The sequence below is a fragment of the Alligator mississippiensis genome, chromosome 3 (assembly GCF_030867095.1).
Source record: "Alligator mississippiensis isolate rAllMis1 chromosome 3, rAllMis1, whole genome shotgun sequence".
Lineage (NCBI taxonomy): Eukaryota > Metazoa > Chordata > Crocodylia > Alligatoridae > Alligator > Alligator mississippiensis.
In genome coordinates, this window is record NC_081826.1 from 227,815,932 (window position 1) to 227,831,096 (window position 15,165).

Genomic DNA, 15,165 nt, shown 5'->3' on the forward strand with positions numbered 1-15,165 from the left:
CTTATTGATTCTTACTAATCCTTTGAGACAGATGACCTAGAAGATTATTAGTTCAGATCTTACATTAATGTGGACTTTTTCAAAACCACAGCATGTCCCTAGATAGTCTTTGAAAAGGCATTGCATGAAGTGATCTCATCCCGAGGCCTACTAACATTTTAGCTACTTCTTGCAAAATATCTGTCTTAGCCAAAAAAGCAGAAAATATTCCTTTTTCTATATCTTATTCCTGACAAAACTATTTGCTTAATAGAAAAATATATTATACCGAGTAAAATATTTCTGTAAAGTACTTAAAGTATATTTTATTGGAGGTTATAAATGTATTTGGAAGACCTATGGTATAATAGGATGTTTTATATATATACAAACTTTTGAGAAGCTATTTTTAATACCCCATTGTAACAGGGCACATGTTTTTGGGCCGTATTATGATCCAGGCTGTCCTGCCAGACCAGAGCCTGCAAAGAAACTTACTGTTGGACCCTGGGACAACAGCGCAATAACCGGAGCTGTGCAGCTGGTAACCCGAGGATGAATGCATTCCCTCTGGTCTGTCCCAGCTGCTGTGGGCCATTGGGAGTTCCGCCAGAAGCCAAAAGGGGCCACTAGCACAATGAACTTCCCTGGAGAGGGGAAGCACAAGAGGAGCTGAGCTCATTCAAACCATGCGAGGCATGGAGATAGTGCTGGAAGCCAGGGACAAAGCTGGACCAGGTGACAACAAACCCCTCCTCAAGAGAAGCGGCACAGAGAGCCACAGCAGAGGAAAAGAGCTTCCCGGACCAGTAAGTCAAAAAAATTCAAAGTGCTTGCTTACAGGGATGATAGATTTGGGTAATTGGTAGAGGAGCCAACGAGTGAAGTGACCTGTCCACAGAAGGGTTAATGAGGAATGGGAACGTGATGAACTTCCCTGTTGTTGAAGTATAAATAAGGATTGAGGGATGACCAACAAGTAGATTAATGAAATATAAAAGAATTGGTTAATAAAATGCCAATAAACTTGTTAATTGATTGAATGTAAATAAGGTTTAATTACATGATGGTATGTGCTAATTCATGGAATATAAACAATGACCAACTGAATGAGAATAAACTCGTTAATTGATAGGAGATAAATGAAGATCAATAGAATGATGATAAATGTGTCTGGCAACACAGTATAAATAAAGGCCAAGTTATTACGTGGACCAGTGGTGATGCACTTACTAACAAAGGAATTAAAAGATAATTAATGGGTGGCATGAGCTCGCAAGTATCAGATTACTAACCACTGGCTCCTGTGGACAAGAGACCAGAATGACTGGTCAGCAGAGGATGAGACTTTGAAGGGCTAGGGACAGACATTCAAAAAGCCACAGCCTGAACTGATTCAACCTTTTCAGGTTAGTCTAACCTGCCTAGGCTGAACTGGCTTGTAACTGAACAAACATGCTCTCTGCACTGAGGCAATGTGGGCATATTTAATTACCCCTCCCTGTGCCACCAGCAGGGACTGGAGCCAGGTCTGCCCGTACTCCCCCCTTTGCTCCCTACCCAGAATAGACCTCTGGCTGTCCCCTCCGCCAGAGGGAGGAGGAATAACCCATTCCTGCCTAGCCATGCCTCCTCCCTCCTGCTGCAGCAAGAGGTGGCAGGGCCCTTATTAGGGGCAGCAGCCCCTGTCATACTGCAGGGGAGTGAGAGCTCCTTCTCAGTGAGGGGCTACGCTGCAGGGCTGGCAGAGCTGCAGCCGGCTGCACGTGGCAGCGCCAGAATCCTGAGCGAGCCAGAGCCTAGCAAGGTCCCTGCAGCGCTCCACAGTGCAGCCGCCCCTGCTGGGAAGGGGTTCTTGCTCTGAGAGGCCATGACGGGAGCAGCCCGTCACGGTTACTCACTGGTTGCTGCTCCAGCTGCTGGGCAGGGCCAGGCCCAGCCCCCTGCCACTGTTTTAGAGACTACACAGCATTTAGTCAGACTGATGGTACTTTGTAACCAGGCAAAGCTAATATATTTTAAACTCTTTTCTTGAAGAATGGAAATTGCCACACATCCTAATATATACTAATAATCTGAAGTAAGTACTAAAGAAACCTCTGATACATGCTCATCATCTCACCCTGTGCTCTTTTTTCTAAGCAAGTTAATTTCAGAGCTATCGGGAAAAGGTCTGTGTCTCACAGCGGCTCCAGAGTTTTTTAAATGAAACAATGTAGTCATAGAAGCAATATCATCAAACTATGTCAAATGTTCCTTGTGCTGATCCTAGTCTGATGCTATTAGGTAACTGTAAACTACCTTTGAAGAGTACGGCCCTGGATGGGCTACCTAGAGCAGTGATTCTCAAACAGGGTACAGTAGAGCCCTGGCATGCCCTGAGAGCCTTCAGACCCAAATCTATAGGTCACTTGTTCTTAACCTTTTAGATTTGAGGCACCCCTCAGAAAATACTAGCTCTTAGTTTTTACTCTTTTTTTGACTGTGGAAAATAATAGAGGAATTGTTTTGTTGCAAAGAACTAAGAAAAACCACAACAGGTCAGAATTTTTTTAACGTTATAGATTCCTATGTGAGAACTCTGGGTTTACCTTGTGAATCATGTGTGTATACCTAACAGTGCTAACATTGTGCAACACCCTTAAAAGGATCTCACCGTACCCCACACTGATTGAGGATCAATGCGATAGAGACTCATGGTTTTGAAGCCAGAGGCCCAGATTAACTTGCTACCACTGACAACCCAGGCAAAGGGATCACAGTACATAGTGAGTGTGATTTTGAAAACCATATGCTTCCAAGTAATATTTCCATAAGTGAGTAATACTTTGCACTTGATTTCAATAGAGCAACTTCCACAAAGTTTATAGATCAATAACAATTGTAGGATTTGGCTTTGGGTGTCTTTAAGGCAAAACTTTGAGTGCCAGGAGCAGTGCGCACATAATCAAACACGCTCAATAAGGGCAAGATGGGGAGACATAACTGATCCTATTGTTGACAGGTGGAATTTTTTCAAAGCACTTAATTGAGTTAAAGATACTGGTTTCAATGACTTTCAATGAGCCTTGTTCTAATTTGCTTAGGTGCCTTCGTAAATCTCCGTGTCCTCATGAGTGGTAAGAATGCAAACTGCGTGAATAGCTTTTTTAAAGGTTTCAAGTGCCCTTCCTACCATAATGAATTGTTATATAGTGCCCAGAGAACCCATTAGGATTGAGGGCTATTGCCCAGGCTCTTTGTATGCATACCATATAATAAGAGGCAGTCCACTGCCCAAGGAGTTTATAGTCTATTTTAGGAAAAGACACAACTTGTGAGTATAGCAAGTCATGGGGAAAAGATGGGGTCGAGGAGAGGAAGCTGGTAAATGCAATAGGGGCATGGTGTTCCAGAGACTAATTATGTGCATAATTTGCAAGTTGAGTCTATTTTTAGATCATTAGGAGATTTCCAATTAAAGCTTAATATACATTGGCATAAATATAGCAAGTAGTATTTCTTGCCCTGTCCCTTTAAGCATCTCTCTTTTTTGTACTTCAAACCATTCATTGCAATCACCATAATATTTTATTCTTGAACTATTAGGTATGAAACAATTAAGCATCCTCTCCGATAGTTCTGTTTTTAGTGCAATCTAACTCAGGAGTCAGTAAAATCAATCGAATGTAGGTTCTAGTTTTCCACTGTTTTTCTCTCTAAATGGATAATCTATGAAGTAACCTGGTAGAATGAAATATCAGAGAGGCTGTCATGAATTATACAGTGGACCTTAAGTGGAAGGTCTGAGTCTGCTATGCTTTGTGCATCTTGTGTACTAGCTAGTCAGGCCAAAGCTATATCTATAACTCTTCCATTTTTAGTGGTTCTTTAATGTGAGGCTTTAACTGCACCTATCTGACAGCAGTACTCCTTTCACTTCTGTGGAAAGAGCAGAGGTTTCCTACTTAAACTGAATGCTTAACATATATCAGTTGTAGGAGGGGAAAAGCATGGTAGATAAAGGAATTAAACATTTTTCTAGTAGTATGAAATACAGTTATTTTTAAACAAAGTTATTTATTTGCTATAGTTCATCCAGAAATCAGCTGTGAATGTATCAAAAGTTTGGAAAATTAGGGGAACTAAGGGTGTTTATAGACATGCTCTGGGAGTGGCGGGGGGCGCTTTAACTAGAGTGACTCTCAGAGCCACTCTTATTAAAGTGCCTAGAGCATCATGTGTATCAGCAGCCCCATGCTGAAAAATTGTGGTGGGGGCACTTTAACTAAAGCTCACCTGAGCTGCCATGTTTCAGTGTAGGGACACTGACACATGCAACTCTGGAGTCTGCTGGAGTGCAGTAGTTACCACCTTCCAGCAGACTTAATCAATTGAGTCTGCTCTGATACATTGTAATTACACTGTGTCAGAGCAGCCTCTCTGCATATGTGTAGGTGCCCTATATATTCAGTTAGGTTCTATAAAGCTCCTTTGATCAAACTTGCTGTTGTCTTTTTTTTTTTTAATTTGGATTCATGCCTTGTTTACAAAGCACACACATGGCGACTTGTATGACCAAGATAAGGCTGTAGCTTTCTGGGTGGGCTATCTCCTTTCCCTTCCCTTTCTTTTAGGGAAAGCTTCCAGAAATCCACAAGTAATTATTCAACATAAGTGAAGGGGGAAAAAAAGACAGATTACTGAAATAATGGTATTATAGCGCTAGATGAAATAGAGTCTCAGTTCCAGGGGGATGGGGTAAAATTTACCAGCAAGTGAGAGTGATGCAGGAAAAAGCAGAATTCTCCACAGAAACTATGGCACATGAAGGTGAGGCCACAGGAGACAGGACAAGAAGTAAGGATTTTAAATTGCAGCAAGGGGAATTTAGGTTGAATATTAGGAAGGACTTTTTCACTGTAAAGGTGGTTAAGCATTGAAACAGATTACCTAGAGAGGTTGTTGGACCTCCATTTTGGGAAGTTTTTAAGAGCAGGTTAGACTAACACTTTTCGGGATTGTTTTAGACATGGATGATCCTTGCTTAAGCAGCAGGTTGGACTAAGCGACCTCTTGAGGCCCTGTTTTCCTATTATTCTGTTGTTATAAAATGTGTGATGTCTAAAGCATGGATAATAGTAATGAGATCTACACTCCAAAGAAAAGGTCTCACATTTCAGGCAAGAAACAAATGGAAAAAAGGTGTTTGGTCACTAATGTAATATGACCATCTAAAACCACTGGGAATCTAGCAAAACTCTTATGTCCTCATAAAGCAGGGATAAAGCATGTACTTCAAGCACATGAATATTACAACTGAGTTAAATGGAAACAATACTGTTTTTTCCAGCTCTGCTAGTTGTATTCTTAATTTATAATCCTCACTTCAATCCTGTCTGCCTTGAACGTCACCCTGTTTCCTCTCGTTTCCTCCTCTCAGTCTGTACTATACATTGCTTAAGGAGCTCAACCCCTTTAGCTGTATTGAACAAGGCTGAGAGAGCAGGGAGTACACGCACTGAAAATGATACAACTCATTAGGGCTGTATACAATTTTGACAAGTGTTTCGTTTCGAAGCTGTTTCAACGTGTTTTGAGCTTGAAACAGTGAAACCGAAATGAAACAAAAGGCTTTGAAACAGTTTTGAAATGAAATGAGGACACTCGAAATGTTTTGAAAGTTTCAAAACATTTCAAGTTTCAAAGCAGCCCAATGGCGGGAGGCGGGAGAGAGCCAGGGCTGCGCTCTAAGTGGCTCCACCAGCCCCATGGAGCTGAGCCTGGTGGTGGGAGGCGTCAGGAAAGCCAGTGGCAGAGCTGCTCGGAGTGCAGCCTTGGCCAGTGGCTCTCCCCTGCCTCCCACCACCAGGCTCAGCTCTGTGGGGCCGCGGAGCCTCTCACCGCCGGGCTATGTTCCCCAGGGCTGCACTCCGAGCGGCTCCGCCACTGGCTGTCCTGCCACTGGGCTCAGTTCCATGGGGCTGGCGGAGCCCCTTGGAGCGCAGCCTTGGCTCTGAGTGCAGCCCTGGTGAGCACAGCCTGGTGGGGGGAGGCTCTACAGCCCCACAGAGCTGAACATGTGGCAGTCAGAGCTGGCAGTCGGAGGTAGGGGAGCCACTGGCCAGGGCTGTGCTCAGAGCCAGGGCTGTGCTCCAAGTGGCTCTGCCACTGGTTCTCTGACTCCCGCCACCTCTGGCCGCCAGGCTCAACTCCGTGGGGCTGCAGAGCCTCCAGCCACTGGGCTGTGCTTGCCAGGGCTGCGCTCCTAGCAGCAATGCTAGCCCCACGGAGTTCAGCCTGGCAACAGGAGGCGGAGGGAGAGCCAGTGGCAGAGCCACTCAGAGTGTAGCCCTGGCCAGTGGCTCTCCCCCACCTCTCACCACCAGGCTCAGCTCTGTTAGGCTGGCAGAGCCGCTCAGAGTGCAGCCTGGTAGCGGGAAGTTGGGGAGAGCCAGGGCTGCGCTCTGACCAGCTCCACTAGCCACACAGAGCTCAGCCCAGCAGTGGTAGGTGTGGGAGAGCCAGGGCTGCGTTCTGCCTCCTGCTGCCAGGCTGAGCTCTGTGGGTCTTGTGCAGCTGTTCAGAGCACAGCCTGGTATTGGGAGGCGGGGAGAGCCAGGGCTATGGTCCAAGTGGCTCCACCAGCCCCACGGAGCTCAACCTGCTCTCCTAGCACTGCCGGACTGCTGGGGGTGTGGGCCCCCAGATTTGCACGCCCCTGGATCTGCGTTCAGAATGACAGGAGACTGCTGCCTGGAGCCAGCGGCAGCACCAATCTTTCTGGTGCTGGGCACGGGCTGTGCTGAGCGCTGCTCCCAGGTGGCAGCCTCCTGTCATCCCAAACGTAGATCCAGGGGTTCACACCTCCGGAAGGAGTCTGGCACACCCCCACAGCCCTCCTGGGAATGGAGGCTCCCAGATGATGGGAGGCTGCCGCTGCCAGCAAGTGACACAAGTTTTGCTTGTCAGCACCTTGAAGTGCAGTTTCCCAGAAACCCCAACACCTATCTCCTTGAAACTTGGTAGGCTTTATGCTCTCTGAAGGGGCTACCATCTCTGCAATTTGCATCTGAATCAGGCTAGAAATGACAAAGTTATAGGCATTTTCATGATTCCCCATTATAGCCTATGGGTGAAACAGCGAAATAGTTTCAACGAAAAGAACAGTGCTTTGAAACTAAAAAAAAATGACAAAATGAAATACTGTCCCTTCAAAATGGCAAAACAGAAATTGAAACAAAACGGTGCTGTTTCGCACAGCCCTACAACTCATCTCTTCTTATTGACTAATAGTGCCATGTCAGAGATGAATGACCGCATATTTGGGGGCAGGGGACAATAATAATCCCATTGTCAATTATACAAGGTAAACTAGGATTGTAGGCATTATGTTCAGTGTGCTAACTGCAGATTTTAATGATAAAGCAGCTGAAAATGTACTTACACTTTTTTTCCTCTCATAAATTACCCTAAATTGACTATATATATTTCTCGTGCTTATTTTTTCATTTCTTTCATCAATATGCTGATCATATACACACTCATATACAATAGCACACTAATTGCGTTTCCATGCTAATATCTTTCATATCAAGGGTTAATAAGAAAGCTGGGAAAATAAATGCAGTAAACCTATGGATAGCTCAGAAAAAACTAAAGCAATATTAGATAGATAATCTATTTGTTGGAATAAATTTGCTCTGGCAAATAGCTTAATATTTTTAAAGCTGGTGGCATCCTTGGAACATGCAGCACTTTTGTTGGTTATATGTAGTTGTGTGGGTATCTGTCTAGGATATCTTTATCGTCATCATTATCTCATGCTGCCCTTATTACTTTCATTCTTTCCTTTTGGTGTTTGGGTTATTTCATATAGCTGCCTGAAGCAATACTGTTTATTTGAGAAAAACATTGCTTCTTGATATTGCTAGCATTATCCTGCAAGATCTCTTCAGCTATCACCTCTCTTTGAGTCATTCTTTTCAAATTTTCTATTTCTATTTGTCTTTCTTTAATAGGAGCCTAACATGATCAACTAGTTGTTATTTGTCAAAATTCATTTTCTTTAGCCAATTCATGGAGTCTCTTTTTGTAATTCCAGCTACAGCTTCCAGCTATGAAATTCTCCTTCATCTATGTGATGTTATCATGATTCAATCTGTTCCTCTTCAGTCCTCCTGTGTCAGAGTTGGGCAGTTATTTGGGCTAGAGGGCCACTTAGGTAGTTTTACTAACCTGTTGTGGGTCAGGTCAGCACCACACCCTCTGGCCTGCGTTAGGTCACCAGAACTCCCCAAGTGGCTCTGCCCTGGGGCCCAACCCAGGGCATGCTGTCACTGCCTTGTAATCCGGGCCCTGGCTTTGACCCCAGGCCTGGCCCTACCTACCTGTCCCACTCCCAGATGGCCCCATCCCATCTGCTTGGCTGAGTGCACCCTGCCTGCATAGGTCCCACATGGAGACTCTGCTCTCCTGCCTGCTCTATCTGGCACTCCTGGCAGTGGATGTGGGGTAGATGGACTGGGGTGCCCAGGAAGCGGGATTGGATCTGGCAATGGTGAGACTGGCAGTGGCAGCCAGAAGAAGCTGCCACCACCAGGACTGCTGGGAATTGAAATCCAGCTGCTGTGCTGCCCCAGCCCAGCTGCGTGCCTGGGGGTGGTGGGACCAACTGCATGTGCCATGCATAGGTGGCAGAAGGCTAGGGCTAACAAGGCATGGCCCCCATAAACTAATTTCGCAGCAGCCAGTGACAGCAGCAGCACCATGATGCCGCCATCCCGTAGTGCCCGGCACCACTCAGCATGCAGCCAGGCCAGTACCCCACGTATGCCACTGCTCCAGCCCCACTGCCATGCCTCACCCCTGCAGCACCATGCCCAGCACCACCACTGCATGCACCTCACTAACCCCCCCCCCCAAGTAATATTTACTCCTGCTGCTGGTGGCACCATGGCCTGGGCTGCCCCCTGTGCCTGGGCTGGGCAGGGCTGAGGGACATGCCAGAGGCTGGATAAAGTTCCTTTGTGGGCCAGACCTGGCCCGCGGGCTGTATTTTGCCCACCCATGTTTTGTATCATCTTTTGACCTCTCCACAGTCATGTGATGACAATCTACCCCACTTACCTAGCATACCCACTTGCCAGGTGATAGACTCTTACACAAAACATCTGAGTTCCTTTTGTACCCTTAAATAATAATTCCATTGTTATTACTGTAATAATTACTATATTGAAACACTGAGAAGCTCCAAATGTGTTGGGGCCCCATTTTGCTAGGCACAATATAAACACACAATAATAATCAGTCCCTACCTTGAAGAGTTTACAGTGTTAGCTGTGCAAAATGACTTGCCCACAATCCTTTCAATACCTAGCTCTGCATGTGGCAGAGAGAAGGCAGAAGAGAAGAACAACCTAATCACAGTACAGCAAAATTATCTTGTATTCTGTTTTTGTAGAAGTATCATGCTGATCACAGCCGATGTGATGTGCTTTTCCTCTCATTTGTACTGATTTATCGCAACTACAAAACAAGTAAAAACAGAATTATCTTGTTGAATTCAAGCTTTCATGTCTGAATCAAGCATTTTATATAAATTGACAATGTAAATGAAAGTAAATCTGTTGATCTAGATTAATATTATGTATCCCACCAAATCATATATAATTTATTTGTTTTCCGCTAAGAAAAATCTGAATGCACCTGACGGAACAAGTTAGGTCTTGGTTCAGCATGGAAGCATTCATCTCTGTAGACTTATGTCCTCTTTCTCATGGCAGTTCACAGTTCCTATTTGCTACCTCATCTGTTCCACCGGTATAATCTGTTAATTTGTCAGGCTATAACAATAGGGTGAACATTTGCTTTTTATCTCCAGTTGGCTCATTTAAGGTTGTTTCTATGGCAGCAGGAAATGTATTTCTTGAAGACGATTAGCTTTAGAGGATTCATGGTAGATATAATATTGTCATCCTCAAGAAAACTAAAATGAATATTGTCAACTATCAAATTAAATTCTTCACTACTTGATGGCTTTATTTTGAACTTTTTGGCCTATTTCATATCCAGTTGCCCACCAGATAATTTGAGTCTTACAGATCCGGGTAAGGAACAATAATGCTTAAAATGACTCAGTACCTTCTGATGCAAATCAAAGGATTTATTTTGGCAAACACAAGGTAAGTAAATTGAAATATCTGGTAATCCTCTTTATTCTGAGCCCAGATGGGCAATTTTATGAAGAGTTGAACATTTTTTCTTCTACAGCTCAGGCTCAGTAGCTACTAACACTGAAGGCTAGAGACTGTTAGCCGTGGCTGCACTTATTGCTCTTGATGGTCAGTGGATGGAATGGAGGATGGCCAGCAAACAATCCTCCATTCCCAATCCTCTGCTTCCCAGACCCATCATTATCTGTTCCCCAAATGCCATTCTGAAGAGTGTAAATGGACTTTGCAGAGAATAAGAATGGCTTTGTTTCTGATTTATGTTGATTGACAATACCTAGACAATGTTTGCGGGGCATTTCCAATCTAATACTGATAACTGTTTAGCACTTTACACATTAATTATTATGCTGGCCCTGTGATAAGCATCTTTATTCCCTTTTTACAGATGCAGAAACTGAAGCACAAAGTGAGTAACTTGCCTAGGACTACACAACAGGTCAGAAGCTGAGCTGTAATTGGATCTCAGGAATTCCTGAACTGAGCTTTTATCATAAAATAAACTTCAATTAAAATGTAGTATTTGTCCCACAGAAGGCAATCCAAATAGTGCTCTCTACAGCAGGGACCTATATAGGTGCCCATACTTTCTTCTGTCCAATTACAGCATTTCATTAACTCCCCTAAGGTAATGATGTTACCGAAAAATAGAATGGCCATTGCCTTTTTTCTCAAGCAATACCTTGTTTATGACTCTGGACATTATAAGCTGTCTTAATGAGAAAACAAATTTTAATTAATAAACTACAGTCATTCCTTATGTTTTTAAATGTCATGGACTTTCACTCAGACTAAATAAACTAGCAAGTCAACCTCAGTTTAATGTCATCTACAGTAAATGTAGATTTTTAAGAGACAACAAAGCAGTATTTTCTTATAAGCATTCTTGCTAAAACATTTTTCGTTCAGAGCTTTTATTTTGGTATTTCTTTCAGTCTTTGTTGTACTCTTCTATCACCATTTTTTTTTGGTTGACAGTGGTCATGTGCATGCCAATTATTACTACACGTTGACAGGTGGTGTCTCAGAGCTACTGAGTAACCTGTCATGGATATTCATAAAGCAGTATCGTGCTGGTCAAATTTATTGAAATCTCCTCTGAGTGGTCTTATTACTTAAATTTGTATCAGCAAGTCATTGCTGCCAATAACTTTTGATTTAAGCTGTGAATTTTTTTTTTTTCCATCTACAACTTAGAAAATGTCTGTGGTGCCCAGTATTTTTGCATGGTTTTTTAATCTCGGGCAAAATGGCTTTTGCACTAATTCTTACTACAGGAATTATATCTACATATACCTATGTAGATTGAGATAAACTTTAATTATTTAGGTTTAAATGACAGCAGAGACAAAAACCAACGTTAAAAATAATGCAGGCTCTAATAAATTATTTTCTAATACAGAGACCTAGAATATGAAAGAAGATGCTTTGTAACTGGTTTCTAGATTTTTTTTCCTTCTCCCTGTATGTGGAACAATTTTGTGGTCATTGGGTTTTGCTGGATGTCCTTCTGTTGTTCAGCTTCCAGAGATTGTACCTAGGGCAGACAAGCCTATGTGTAATGTCTTCCATCTGTTACAAGACTGAAATGAACATTTGGTACTCAGGCCTGCCAAGTGAGCTGCTGTTCTCTGCCAAAGTGTAACGTGGTAAAAGGGAGGAAGGTGGTTGAATTTCATGATTCTCCGATGTCTGAGAACGAGGCTATTGGAAAATAATTTCTAGAGAGGCTTATGATAGAAGAATATAAAGCTACTCACATTCCCTATCTTCTTCCTCCTTCTGGTGTCTCAAGCCTCCCTCTCCTTGCACCAACACTTCTGCTGTTGCCAGCCATTATTTGGGCTGTTCTCTGGGTGCTTAACAGCACTCAGAGATATTCAAAGTTCCCAATTTTTTCTTGGGATTTATTTTCCCTCTGGCTAAATTAGTTTAAGGACATGACTTCTTTGCTAACACTAATGGCTACTACTGAGGCTTTATCTTTAGTCTCAGAATAAGATATATGGAAAAACTTCCTGAATGCTGGGGGACCAATGGGACCTTACAGGGGAGGTGGGGATTCCCTTGCTGTAATGGAAGTGTCTAATAATGTGAAACTGCTTTATCTGGCTCGCTTTCTTTTCCTTCTTCATAGCACGTGCGAGTGTGTGTGTGTGTGTGTGTGTGTGTGTGTGTGTGTGTGTGTGTGTGTGTGTGTGTCGGGGGGGGAGGGGAGCTGGGTGCAATTCTTAGGCAAAGCTGGAGTGCTTGGCACTGACCAAATCTGGGCTGGTGGTTTGATGCCAAGGCAGCTATCCCAACTGCTGGGAGTCAGAGCAGTCTCTTGCTGCTCCAACTTGCCTTGTGGGTTGGTTTAGGCCCTGGCCAATTCATAGTTTGGGGAATCCAGAAATGTTGTTTCCAGCTACTTTTGCCTTTTTTCCTTTCTGTCATTTGATTGCAGAAGAGAGTAGGTGGAAGGCAGAAAAGTATGGCCTCAGAGGAACTGCCATCCACAGCAGTTGGGTTACAACCTGAGAAAAAATGAAAGCTAGACTCTAACTTATAAATCTATGGTCATGTGAAACTACATCTAAACTCTGGCAAAAAGTTTTCTATGTGAAGATCTTGTAGGGAGTAGGACTAAAACTTTCAGGGTAAAAGCCTGGATTAAATGTTTAGAGTACGTATCTCAAATGTGTGCATGGTGGTCAAGGGGCCACTGGTCATGGATTATTTGAAACTATAGGATATTTGATTCCCTGAAGAGCTAGTGTAAATCAAGGACAAGATGTATGTCCTTGAATCAAGGATAGGCTGTAAATGAGAGAGAATGAACTGCACTTGTGTCAGAGGAACAGAAATGGGAAAGCTGAGTGGGCTGTGCAGTGGTATCTTCAATAGCCAGACCAGCTTCCTTCCCTGTTCTATCCTCATGCTCCATGAATTAAATATAAACCTGTTCAGGCAGATTTCTAGACTATATATTGATGAAATCTGCAAAAGCAAGTGGGACCTCAAAACAGACTGGGTTGAAATATGAATGGTTTTTGAATTTGTTTTTTATTTGAACAAATGCTGTTTCTTTAGGATATGCTGCCTGAATAAAATAATAGAAAATTACTTTGGAAGGGACCTCAGGAGGTCATCTAGTCCAACCCTCTTCTCAAAGCAAGACTGTCCCTAACTAGATCATCCTAGTCAGGGCTTTGTCTAGCCATTGGTCTTAAAAACCTCCAAAATCTCCAAGGACAGAGATTCTACAGCCTCTCTGGGTAACCTGTTCCAGTGTTTTACTACCCTCCTAGTGAAAAAAATCTGTCTAATATCCAACCTAAGCTTCCCTTGCTGCAACTTGAGACTTTTGTTCCTTGTTCTGTCATCTGCCACCACTGAGAACAGTCTAGCTTCATCCTCTTTCAAACCCCACTTCAGGTAGTTGGAGACTGCTATTAAATCCCTCCTCAGTCTTCTCTTCTCCAGACTAAATAAACCCAGTTCCCTTAGCCTCTCCTCATAAGTCATGTCCCCCAGCCCCCTCACCATTTTTGTTGCCCTCCGCTGGGCTCTCTCCAATTTGTCTACATCCTTTCTGTAGTGGGGAAGGAGGGGGAGGGAGCAAAACAAGACACAGTACTCCAGATGTGGCTTCACTAGTGCCAAATAGAGGGGAAGAATCACTTCCCTCAGTCTGCTGGAATCACTCCTGCTAATGCAGCCCAGTATGCCATAACCCTTCTTGGCAACAAGGACACACTGTTAGCTCATATTCAGCTTATTGTCCACTGTAACCCCCAGGTCCTTCTCTACAGACCTGCTGCTCATCCAGCTGGTCCCCAGCCTGAACTGGTGCATGGGATTGTTTTGTCCTATGTGCAGGACTATGCACTTCTCCTTATTGAACCTCATGAGATTTCTTTTGGTCCAGAATTCCAATTTGTTGAGGTCTCTGAATCCTAGCCCTCCCCTCCAGCATAATAGGAGTGTTAAGTAGTGTTGAAAAGGCTGAGTTTTTTTCTTTTTTTCCTGAGATTTTCTGTGGTTTCTGAGGTCTTTCTACAGAGCCAGAAATATAGTGACAGGGTAGTGTTGGCAGCATTAATTGCTGCTCCCATGCTACCAAATTTTTGGATCTGTGGGGAATCCTGCAGGCCAGATGACATGGGCCTGCACACTAGATCATGCCAGCATACTGACAGACTGACTCCACTTGCCAATCCTGGACTGGATCTGGCCTACAGACCAGTTCTGTGCCACTCATGTGGCCCACGTGGCTGGACAGGTTGAGCACCAAGGACATAGAGTAATGGTGACAAGGCACAATGAAAGATGGCTTAAACTAGAAATCTTTATAGATTTATCTGCTATGAGGTAAATCCTTGTTCCCCCTCAATTATCATGGATACCTTGTGCTAGTTGCCAGTTTAGCTGCCTACCAGAGATTTTCCCATGGATCTATAACTTCCTGACCCTATGTGTAAAAAGGACAGGGTGGGGGAAATGTATGTAGCTGTAGTGCTACTACCATCCAGTAAATCACAGCTGCTAGGACAGCACCCCTAATGGCCAATACTGCCATTGCTTTGACTTGTGCTGAGGATAACATGCCTAGTCAGGGTGCATAAAGGTAGCATATACTCACCTGTGGTCTCCTTTCCAACTCCAGTACTGTGCCAAGCACAGCTTAGACAGATTACAGGAATCTTAGGAAAGCAGGGCTGGAAGGGACCTCAGAAGGTCATCTAGTGCAGCCTCCTGCTCAAGGCAGAATCATCCCTAACTAAATCATCCCAGGCAAGTATCTGTCTAACCTCCTCTTGCAAACTTCCAAAGATGGAGATTCCACACAGTGGCGACGCGTAGGGGGTGCACGCAGGTGCACATGCACCCCCTGAGTGTGGCGGTTCGCCCCCTATGAAAAGGTGCTGCCAACATTGTCAGCAGTGCCTGCAGGCAGTCACCGCTCACCACCGCCACCATCGACACTGCTGGC

The 15,165-nt window shown here is 44.0% G+C and overlaps 1 long non-coding RNA gene across 1 annotated transcript in view; it reads left to right on the forward strand.

Annotated features, from left to right (window-relative positions):
* Nucleotides 1-10,950, forward strand: part of LOC106738291 (uncharacterized) — a 36,050-nt gene extending 25,100 nt beyond the window's left edge. The window contains exons 4-5 of the long non-coding RNA XR_002089409.2: nt 409-788; nt 10,579-10,950. This is a non-coding gene — a long non-coding RNA (uncharacterized LOC106738291). The remainder of the gene's footprint in view (nt 1-408; nt 789-10,578) is intronic.
* Nucleotides 10,951-15,165: the final 4,215 nt, after the last annotated feature.